Source organism: Panthera tigris, chromosome A3, assembly GCF_018350195.1.
Source record: "Panthera tigris isolate Pti1 chromosome A3, P.tigris_Pti1_mat1.1, whole genome shotgun sequence".
In the NCBI taxonomy this organism is placed as follows: domain Eukaryota; kingdom Metazoa; phylum Chordata; class Mammalia; order Carnivora; family Felidae; genus Panthera; species Panthera tigris.
The window spans coordinates 45,523,882-45,535,524 of NC_056662.1; the positions used below are offsets into that span (position 1 = coordinate 45,523,882).

Here is an 11,643-nt window from a genome sequence, read left to right on the forward strand (position 1 = left end):
CAACCAATCCCTCAGAGATACAAACAATTATCAGGGAATACTATGAAAAATTATATGCCAACAAATTGGACAACCTGGAAGAAATGGACAAATTCCTAAACACCCACACTCTTCCAAAACTCAATCACGAGGAAATAGAAAGCTTGAACAGACCCATAACCAGCGAAGAATCAGTTATCAAAAATCTCCCAACAAATAAGAGTCCAGGACCAGATGGCTTCCCAGGGGAGTTCTACCAGACGTTTAAAGCAGAGATAATACCTATCCTTCTCAAGCTATTCCAAGAAATTGAAAGGGAAGGAAAACTTCCAGACTCATTCTATGAAGCCAGTATTACTTTGATTCCTAAACCAGACAGAGACAGAGTAAAAAAAGAGAACTACAGGCCAATATCCCTGATGAATATGGATGCAAAAATTCTCAATAAGATACTAGCAAATCGAATTCAACAGCATATAAAAAGAATTATTCACCATGATCAAGTGGGATTCATTCCTGGGATGCAGGGCTGGTTCAACATTCGCAAATCGATCAACGTGATACATCACATTAACAAAAAAAAAGAGAAGAACCATATGATCCTGTCAATCGATGCAGAAAAGGCCTTTGACAAAATCCAGCACCCTTTCTTAATAAAAACTCTGGAGAAAGTCGGGATAGAAGGAACATACTTAAAGATCATAAAAGCCATTTATGAAAAGCCCACAGCTAACATCATCCTCAACGGGGAAAAACTGAGAGCTTTCTCCCTGAGATCAGGAACACGACAGGGATGCCCACTCTCACCACTGTTGTTTAACATAGTGCTGGAAGTTCTAGCATCAGCAATCAGACAACAAAAGGAAATCAAAGGCATCAAAATTGGGAAAGATGAAGTCAAGCTTTTGCTTTTTGCAGATGACATGATATTATACATGGAAAATCCGATAGACTCCACCAAAAGTCTGCTAGAACTGATACATGAATTCAGCAAAGTTGCAGGATACAAAATCAATGTACAGAAATCAGTTGCATTCTTATACACTAACAATGAAGCAACAGAAAGACAAATGAAGAAACTGATCCCATTCACAATTGCACCAAGAAGCATAAAATACCTAGGAATAAATCTAACCAAAGATGTAAAAGATCTGTATGCTGAAAACTATAGAAAGCTTATGCAGGTAATTGAAGAAGATATAAAGAAATGGAAAGACATTCCCTGCTCATGGATTGGAAGAATAAATATTGTCAAAATGTCAATATTACCCAAAGCTATCTACACATTCAATGCAATCCCAATCAAAATTGCACCAGCATTCTTCTCGAAACTAGAACAAGCACTCCTAAAATTCATATGGAAACACAAAAGGCCCCGAATAACCAAAGTAATTTTGAAGAAGAGGACCAAAGCAGGACGCATCACAATCCCAGACTTTAGCCTCTACTACAAAGCTGTAATCATCAAGACAGCATGGTATTGGCATAAAAACAGACACACAGACCAATGGAATAGAATAGAAACCCCAGAACTAGACCCACAAACGTATGGCCAACTAATCTTTGACAAAGCAGGAAAGAATAGCCAATGGAAAAAAGACAGTCTCTTTAACAAATGGTGCTGGGAGAATTGGACAGCAACATGCAGAAGGTTGAAACTAGACCACTTTCTCACACCATTCACAAAAATAAACTCAAAATGGATAAAGGACCTGAATGTGAGACAGGAAACCATCAAAACCTTAGAGGAGAAAGCAGGAAAAGATCTCTCTGACCTCAGCCGTAGCAATCTCTTACTTGGCACATCCCCAAAGGCAAGGGAATTAAAAGCAAAAGTGAATTACTGGGGCCTTATGAAGATAAAAAGCTTCTGCACAGCAAAGGAAACAATCAACAAAACGAAAAGGCAACCAACGGAATGGGAAAAGATATTTGCAAATGACATATCGGACAAAGGGCTAGTATCCAAAATCTATAAAGAGCTCATCAAACTCCACACCTGAAAAACTAATAACCCAGTGAAGAAATGGGCAGAAAACATGAATAGACACTTCTGTAAAGAAGACATCCGGATGGCCAACAGGCACATGAAAAGATGTTCAACGTCGCTCCTTATCAGGGAAATACAAATCAAAACCACACTCAGATACCACCTCACGCCAGTCAGAGTGGCCAAAATGAACAAATCAGGAGACTATAGATGCTGGAGAAGATGTGGAGAAACGGGAACCCTCTTGCACTGTTGGTGGGAATGCAAATTGGTGCAGCCGCTCTGGAAAGCAGTGTGGAGGTTCCTCAGAAAATTAAAAATAGACCTACCCTATGACCCAGCAATAGCACTGCTAGGAATTTACCCAAGGGATACAGGAGTACTGATGCATAGGGGCACTTGTACCCCAATGTTTATAGCAGCACTCTCAACAATAGCCAAATTGTGGAAAGAGCCTAAATGTCCATCAACTGATGAATGGATAAAGAAATTGTGGTTTATATACACAATGGAATACTACGTGGCAATGAGAAAGAATGAAATATGGCCTTTTGTAGCAACGTGGATGGAACTGGAGAGTGTGATGCTAAGTGAAATAAGCCATACAGAGAAAGACAGATACCATATGGTTTCACTCTTATGTGGATCCTGAGAAACGTAACAGAAACCCATGGGGGAGGGGAAGGGGAAAAAAAAAAGAGGTTAGAGTGGGAGAGAGCCAAAGCATAAGAGACTGTTAAAAACTGAGAACAAACTGAGGGTTGATGGGGGGTGGGAGGGATGGGAGGGTGGGTGATGGGTATTGAGGAGGGCACCTTTTGGGATGAGCACTGGGTGTTGTATGGAAACCAATTTGACAGTAAATTTCATATATTAAAAAAATAAAAAATAAAAAAAAAGAAGAAAAAAAAATAAAATAAAATTGGAAGGACACAGAGAAGACTAGCATGGCCCTTATGTAAGAAAGACATACAAATTTGGGAAACAATGCATATTTTGTGTCTACGTGGGAAGATGGATGTTTGCTGAACCTCTTGAGGTAACCATTTCACAATATGTGTAAATCAAACCATCACACTGTATGCCTTAAACTTATACCATGATGCATGTCAACTATTTCTCAGTAAAACTGGAAAAAACATAATTAATAGATTCTTTGTGGAAAGAGGGTTAAGGAGTTTTAAATTAAGGCCACACATTCTTTGAGGCCCCTCCCATCTAGAGATATAGACTGTATCCCCTCCCCTTTGAGTCTGGACCAGCTTGTGATTGCTTCAACCTGAAGAATGCAGTGAGAGTGGTTAAGGTGTGACCTCTGAGGTTGGAAAAGCCTGGGAAGCTTCACCTGTTTCTCTTGGGACATTCACTGTGGGAGCCATAGCTGCCATATAAGGAGTCTGATCAACCCAAGGCTACCATGCTGGGAGGAAGCCCTGGCTGTGTGGGGCGGCCCCATGTGGGTGCTCTGATTGACAGTCCCAGCTGAAGTTCTAGCCTTGCTAGCATCAACTACCAAACCTGTGGGTAAGGAGGCCTCTAAGTGACTCCAGCCCCCAACTGGTTAGTTACCCTTAGCCATTAAGTCTTCATAGCTTCATTCATCCCACATCATAGAGCAGAGACAAGCCATACCTACTATGCCTTTTTTTGTGTGTAAGCAAAATAAAATTATTACTTCATGACACTAAGTTTGGGAATGGTTTGTTATATAGCTATGGCAACCAGAACAGAGGGCCAGCAGGAGGACTGGTAAGCAGGTACTATTAGAATGCATTTAATAAGGGACCTCAGTGCTCACAACAGCTGTGGAAGAGCTGGAGGTAAGGAAGGCAGGGGCTACCACTGGACCACACTGCTGCAGCAGGAGGTCATGAGACTATGTTCACTCCTGCCCTCACAAATGCCACCAGAACAGTCTTCTCGCACACATCACTGCAAACTGGGAGGTCACAGGCTGCCTGTCAACCATCATCTCTGCAGAGGTACCCTCCACATCCCTTCCACCATCCAAATTTTGCATGAATAAATAACACTGGAAAAAATTGAATTTAGAATCCTAGCTGCAAGGGAGCCTGGAGAGGCTAAGAAGTTTAGTTTTCAGACTTCCAGCTTCTACAGTGCAGTGGGAGTGGGACAGAATTAGGTGAAAGTAAAAAACCTTGGCCCTGGAGAGTTCTTTCTCTTCTTGGAGGTAGAAGGAGAACCAAGATGAATTCAGGTTTTCCATTTTGATATTTACGAATGTAAAGCATTTATTTAAATCCCCTTTAGAAAATAATCAAATTTTCATTTTACAGAAGAGGCAGGGCTTGGAGAATAAACAATCTGCACAGTGAGAACACATAAGCAGAACCAGGACCAGGTAAAATGGCAGGTGCTGGAAAGGAGACCTGGGTCCCCAGCTTAGAGGAGGAGGTGACACTGGAGAGGGGCAGAGCAGGGCTGGCCTCCATCACCACCATCACACCTGTGAGGTCTGCCACTTTGCTATTAGGCAATCCCAGGGTCTGGGGAATAGGAGTTCACCTTAAGGACTGGATAGGACTAGAGGTAACCGGTACTCAATATTTCCTTACATCTTCGTTGTCACACCTTCTCTCTGAGCCTTAATTCCCTTACTAATAAAATGGAGGATAATAGCTTATAGACTCATATTATAGGAAAGCATACGTGAAACAACATAACAGATCATCCTCTATCCTCTCTGATAAGTGTCCTTTCCTTCCTGACATGAGGCAGTAAATGGTTGTAAATGAGATATCTGACATAAAGAGTTTCTCTTTTTTTAATTTGTTAAAATTTATTTTAAAAATAAAATAAATAAAATTTATTCATTTTTTGAGAGACAGAGACAGAGCATGAGTGGGGAAGGGGTAGAGAGAGAGGGAGATATAGAATCCGATGCAAGCTCCAGGCTCCAAGCTGTCAGCACAGAGCTTGAACTCACAGACCGTGAAATCATGACCTGAGCCGAAGTTGGACACCCAACCAACTGAGCCACCCAGGTACCCCAAAGAGTTTCTCTCTTAATCGTATTTCTCCACTTCTTGAACACAAATGGTAGCATTGTGGTGTCTTTTCTCTTTTCAATCCTTCCCATGCTTTTTCCTCCAGAAGTACCAACATGAACTTGTAGAATCTCTCCTTTGAAAAAAGTGTCATGGAGCTGGGCACACATAACTGAACCAATAACTTTCAATTTGCTTTTCTAGTAGTGTATCTGAGGTCCCAGATAATTTTCTCCAAAGCTTCTCTAACCTCTCAGCAGCTGGTGTTTCTTATAACTCCATTATACACCTGGATGGGTCTGCTTGAGACTCTTCTATCTTCAACTACCTAATGAGCCATTGTGATCAAGAGGGCACCTTCAGCTGGCCTTACAACTCACCATGACGGTAAGTAATGCTTAGTCAAGTTGTTCTCATCATCACCTTGCAACAAGCTCTTGAAAAACATGAGGACTCTTAAGTGGCTATTGACTTGAAAGTGATAATAATGTGGCTTTTGGTGAGACCACATCAGTACCCCTTATGTTGGTCTAAAAGTTGATGAAGATTTTCTACTTGTGCAGCAGTTTCCTTACATAAAATGGGCATACCTGTACTTTCTGCTTTATGAAAACCTCCTGGCAAGCTCTGATTAGACACAATCCTCCCCTCACAAAAATCTTAGTGACTTCATGAGATAGTCAGAAATTAATCTCAGTTCTCTGAATTCTCTCCAAACATCAGGATGTCTCCCCAACTCAGGCCCATACTAGAGTATGTGTAGAACACTTTCAATGTTGTATCTGGACAAAAGGGTAATCATAGCCTCTTTTTCTCTACTGTAGCATCGCTGTCAGTGACTTTGAGTGAAGCTATTTATCCAACTATTTTGGTTTGAGCTCCTCCAACAGCTGACCCTGAGACAAGAATTTGGGAGCAAGTAATTTGAGAAGCAATTCCAGGAAATACCATGGGGAAGAAAGGAAGTGAGGGAAGAGAAAGAACCAATACAAAGTGGTGAAGAGCAGGCTAATGCTATGAACAACTGGAGTTCAATCTTACTGGGACCTCTGGGATCATCTCAAACACTTCAGAGTTGTCCTCCTGAGCAAGTCAGGGTATTATTCATTAACCTCCACCTATCATTGCTTGAGGGCTGCTCCTGGGAGGATTCATTCTCCAATACTTCCAGCATGACCACCTTGTAGGCTAAGACTGTCCTATAACCAGATGAAGGACTCAGGAAAAGAGTTTGAGGTAGAAAGCCATCAGCCTATATAAGAAGAGTTTACTCAAGCTACAAGTGACTGCTAATGTGAACCAATGGGCTATGAGCAGAGAGTATCAGTATCACCTACTACACAAACCAATAGCTAACATTAAGATAAACTATTCACACTTGAAGATTAAAGAACATCCTACTAAAGAATAAATGGCTAAGCCAAGAAATTAAAGAGGAAATTAGAAAGTACATGCAAGCCAATGAAAATGAAAACACATCCCAAAACCTCTGGGATGCAGAAAAGGTCGTCATAAAAGGAGAGCATATAGCAATCCAGGCCTTCCAAAAGAAGGAAGAAAAGTCTCAAATACACAACAACCTAACCTTACACCTAAAAGAGCTGGATAAAGAACAGCAAATAAACCCAAAACCAGCAGAATAAGGGAAATAATAAAGATTAGAGCAGAGAACAATGATATTAAAATTGAAAAAAAAGGGGCGCCTGGGTGGCTCAGTTGGTTAAGCGTCCGACTTCGGCTCAGGTCATGATCTCGCGGTCTGTGAGTTCGAGCCTCGTGTCGGGCTCTGTGCTGACAGCTCAGAGCCTGGAGCCTGTTTCAGATTCTGTGTCTCCCTCTCTCTCTGACTCTCCCCCATTCATGCTCTGTCTCTCTCTGTCTCAAAAATAAATAAAAACGTTAAAATTTTTTTTAAATTTAAAATTGAAAAAAAAAAAGAGTAGAATAGATCAATGAAACCAGGAGATGATTCTTTGAAAGAATTAACAAAATTGATAAACCCGTAGTCAGTTTGATCAAAAAGAAAAAGGAAAGGACCCAAATAAATAAAATAAATAATTAAAGAGGAGGGATCACAATCAATGCTGCAGAAATACAAACAATAATAAGTGAATATTATGAGCAATTATATCCCAACAAATTGGGCAATATGGAAGAAATGGACAAATTCCTAGAAAAATATAAACTACCAAAACTGAAGCAGAAACAAATAGGAAATTTGAACAAACCCATTACCAGTAATGAAATTGAATAAGTAACCAAAAATCTCCCGAGAAATAAGAATCCTGGGCCATATGGCTTTCAAGGGGAATTTTACCAAACATTTAAAGAAGAGTTGACACCTATTCTTTTGAAACTGCTCCAAAAAAAAAAAAAAAAGAAAAGAAAGAAAGAAAGAAATGTAAGGAAACTTCCAAACTCAAATTCTATGAGGCCAGCATTACCTTGATTCCAAAACCAGGCAAAGACTCCACTAAAAAGGAGAACTACAGACCAATTTCCCTGATGAACATGGATGCAAAAAGTCTCAACAAGATACTATCAAACCAAATCCAACAATACATAAAAAGAATTATCCACCACAATCAAGTGGGATTTATTCCTGAAATGCAGAGCTGGTTCAATATCTGCAAATCAATCAATGTGATACATCACATTAATAAAAGAAAGGATAAAAACCACATGATCCTCTCAATAGATTAAGAAAAAAGCATTCAACAAAATACAGCATCCTTTCTTTTTTTTTAAGGCTTACTTATTTTTGAGAGAGAGAGAGACAGACAGAGTGCTAGCAGGGGAGAGGCAGACACATACACACACACACACACACACACACACACACACACACACAGAATCTGAGGCAGGCTCCAGGCTCTGAGCTGTCAGCACAGAGCCTGATGCAGGGCTTAAACTCATGAGCTGTGAGATCATGACCCAAGCCAAAGTTGGATGCTTAACCAACTGAGGCACCCAGGTGCCCCTACAGCATCCTTTCTTGATAAAAAAAAAAAGGCAAGAAAGTAGGGACAGAAGGAACATACATCAAGATCATAAAGGTCATATATGAAAGACCCACACTAATATCATCCTCAATGGGGAAAAACTGAGAGCTTTCCCCCTAAGGTCAGGAACATAACAATGATGTCCACTCTCAACACTGTTGTTCAACATAGTGTTGGAAGTCCTAGACTCAATAACCAGACAACACAAAGAAATAAAAGGCATTCAAATCACCAAGGAGGAAATGAAACTTAACCTCTTCGCAGATGATATGATACTCCATGTGGAAAACCCAAAAGACTCCACCAGAAAACAGCTACAACTGATACATGAATTCATCAAAGTGGCAGGACATAAAATCAATGTATAGAAATCAGTTGCATTTCTATACACCAATAATGAAGCAGCAGAAAGAGAAATCAAGAAATTGATCCTATTTACAATTGCACCAAAACCCATAAAATATCTAGGAATAAATCTAACTAAAGGGTGAAAAATCTATACACTGAAAACCATAGAAAGCTTATGAAAGAAATAGAAGAAGACACCAAAAAATGGAAAAACATTCCAAGCTCACAGATTGGAAGAATAAATATTGTTAAAATGTCTCTACTACCCAAAGCAATCTACATATTCAATGCAACCCCTATCAAAATAACATTAGTATTCTTCACAGAGCTAGAACAAACAATCCTAAAATTTGTATGGAAGCAGAAAAGACCCCGAATAGCCAAAGCAATCCTGAAAAAGAAAGCCAAAGCTGGAGGCATAACAATCCTGGACTTCAAGCTATATTACAAAGCTGTAATCATCAAGACAGTATGGTACTGGCACAGGAACAGACATATATATATCAATGGAACAGAATAGAGAGCCCAGAAATGGACCCACGAATGTATGGCCAACTAATCTTTGACAAAGCAGAAAGAATATCCAAAGGAAAAAAGACAGTCTCTTCAGCAAATGGTGTTAGGAACTGGACAGCAACACAGAGAAGGATGAACCTGGACCACTTTCTTACACCATACACAAAAATAAACTCAAAATGGATCAAAGACCTAAACATAAGACAGGAAGCCATCAAAATGCTCGAGGAGAAAATAGGCAACAACCTCTCTGACCTTGGCCACAGCAACTTCTTACTTGACTTGTCCCTGGAGGTAAGGGGAACAAAAGCAAAAGTGAGCTATTAGGACCTTATGAAGATAAAAACTGCACAGCAAAGGAAACGATCAATAAAACTAAAAGGCAACCAACGGAATGGGAAAAGATATTTGCAAATAACATAGCGGACAAAGGGCTAGTATCTAAAATCTATAAAGAGCTCACCAAACTCCACACCCGAAAAACAAATAATCCAGTGAAAAAATGGGCAGAAAACATGAATAGAAACTTTTCTAAAGAAGACATCCAGATGGCCAACAGGCACATGAAAAGATGCTCAACGTCGCTCCTCATCAGGGAAATACAAATCAAAACCACACTCAGATGCCACCTCACACCAGTCAGAGTGGCCAAAATGAACAAATCAGGAGACTATAGATGCTGGAGAAGATGTGGAGAAGCAGGAACCCTCTTGCACTGTTGGTGGGAATGCAAACTGGTGCAGCCACTCTGGAAAACAGTGTGGGGGTTCCTCAAAAAATTAAAAATAGACCTACCTTATGACCCAGCAATAGCACTGCTAGGAATTTACCCAAGGGATACAGGAGTACTGATGCATAGGGGCACTTGTACCCCAATGTTTATAGCAGCACTCTCAACAATAGCCAAATTGTGGAAAGAGCCTAAATGTCCATCAACTGATGAATGGATAAAGAAATTGTGGTTTATATACACAATGGAATACTACGTGGCAATGAGAAAGAATGAAATATGGCGCTTTGTAGCAACGTGGATGGAACTGGAGAATGTGATGCTAAGTGAAATAAGCCATACAGAGAAAGACAGATGCCATATGTTTTCACTCTTTTGTGGATCCTGAGAAACTTAACAGAAACCCATGGGGGAGGGTAAGGAAAAAAAAAAAGGTTGGAGAGGGAGAGAGCCAAAGCATAAGAGACTCTTAAAAACTGAGAACAAACTGAGGGTTGATGGGGGGTGGGAGGGAGGGGAAGGTAGGTGATGGGTATTGAAGAGGGCATCTTTTGGGATGAGCACTGGGTGTTGTATGGAAACCAATTTGACAATAAATTTCATATATTAAAAAAATTAAAAAATAAAAAGCGTCTGCACAATGAAGGAAACAATCAGCAAAACTAAAAGGCAACTGACAGAATGGGAGAAGATATTTGCAAATGACATATCAGATAAAGCATAAGTATCCAAAATCTATAAAGAACTTATCAAAATCAATCTGCAAAAAACAAATAATACAGTGAAAAAATGGGCAAAAGACATGAATAGACACTTCTCCAAAGAAGACATCCAGATGGCTAACAGACACATGAAAAAATGCTCAATGTCACTCATCATCAGGGAAATACAAATCAAAACCACAATGAGATACCACCTCACACCTGTCAGAATGGCTAACATTAACAACTCAGGAAACAATAGATGTTGCTGAGGATGCAGAGAAAGAGGATCTCTTTTGCACTGCTGTTGGGAATGAAAACTGGTGCATCCACTCTGGAAAACAGTATGGAGGTTCCTCAAAAAATTAAAAATAGAACTGCCCTATGACCCAGCAATTGTCCTACTAGGTATTTATCCAAAGGATATAAACATGCTGTTTTGAAGGGGCACTTGCACCCCAATGTTTATAGCAGCACTATCAACAATAGCCAATTTATGGAAAGAGCCCAAATGTCCATTGACTGATGAATAGATACATAAGATTGGTAGATGATATAGATATAGATGATATAGATGATATAGATATAGATGATATAGATGATATAGATATAGATATACACAATGGAATATTACTTGGAAATCAAGAAGAATGAAATCTTGCCATTTGCAATGACATGGATGGAACTAGAGTGTATTACGCTAAGCAAAATAAGTCAGTCAGAGAAGGACAGATATATGATTTCACTCACATGTGGAATTTAAGATGCAAAACAGATGAACATAAGGGAAGGGAAGCAAAAATAATATAAAACAGAGAGGGAAGCAAACCATAAAAATTCTTAAATTGTATTTAAGAACAAACTGAGAGTTGCCTGTGGGGTTTGAGTGGGGAGAAGTGCTAAAGGGGGGAAGGGCATTAAGAGGACACTTGTTGGGATGAGCACTGGGTGTATACGTAAGTGATGAATCACTAAATTCTTCCTGAAGTTATAATTACACTATATGTTAACTAACTTGGATTTCAATTTAAAAAAAAGATAAACCATTCACTTTGACTCTCATATGATTCTTGTGAACACTAAATGATTTGTTTGTGAAAGATTTGATGTATCAATGTAACCACTGGTCTTACACCCTAGAAATAGTAGCAAATAACTCAAAATAGAAAATCTAGAAAAACTAGGGACAGTGCAAGGTCAAGAGGAATTAACAACTAGTTGGAGAGCTAAAAGACCACACAATATCAAAGACCAAAGTAAAGGATAAGACACAAAGGCAGGTGGAAGTGAAGGTGTAACCAATGCCCAAAGATCAGCACAATATTGGTGCAGAATAGATGAGAAGAGATAGGCTAAATCTTTAATTTTT

The 11,643-nt window shown here is 39.6% G+C and overlaps 1 pseudogene; it reads left to right on the top strand.

Annotated features, from left to right (window-relative positions):
- The first annotated feature begins 2,880 nt into the window (after positions 1-2,880).
- On the top strand, positions 2,881-2,968 carry LOC122237493 (annotated as a pseudogene).
- The last annotated feature ends 8,675 nt before the right edge of the window (positions 2,969-11,643 follow it).